The following is a 230-nucleotide window of genomic DNA, read 5'->3' as shown; positions in this document are numbered from 1 at the left end:
TCAAAACACAGGTGCAGTACTCATGGGAAAAGCAATAGCCAAGCATTACAGCATCTTCTCCCCCACACAACCTCCAGCAGTTATCTTTTGCATTCCAACGCAGGAGCAGGATGATAGAAACCAAGCCGGGTGCAACAGGGAAGGATATGTACACAGAGGTCACAGAAAACAGAATGGCAGCTTGCTGACATACTGCCCCCCTTAAAATACACTTACAACACACCTCCCGG

The 230-nt window shown here is 48.3% G+C and overlaps 1 protein-coding gene across 1 annotated transcript in view; it reads left to right on the top strand.

The window, feature by feature from the left end:
- Window positions 1-230, top strand: part of LOC107113786 (nuclear GTPase SLIP-GC-like) — a 64,064-nt gene that overhangs the window by 47,893 nt on the left and 15,941 nt on the right. The gene's annotated exons all lie outside the window — the stretch shown is intronic.

Source organism: Gekko japonicus, unplaced genomic scaffold (genome assembly GCF_001447785.1).
Source record: "Gekko japonicus isolate JY-2015 unplaced genomic scaffold, Gekko_japonicus_V1.1 scaffold63, whole genome shotgun sequence".
NCBI classification, from domain to species: Eukaryota; Metazoa; Chordata; class Lepidosauria; order Squamata; family Gekkonidae; genus Gekko; species Gekko japonicus.
Note: the sequence above shows the minus strand (reverse complement) of the source record. Positions and strands in the feature narration are given on the sequence as shown.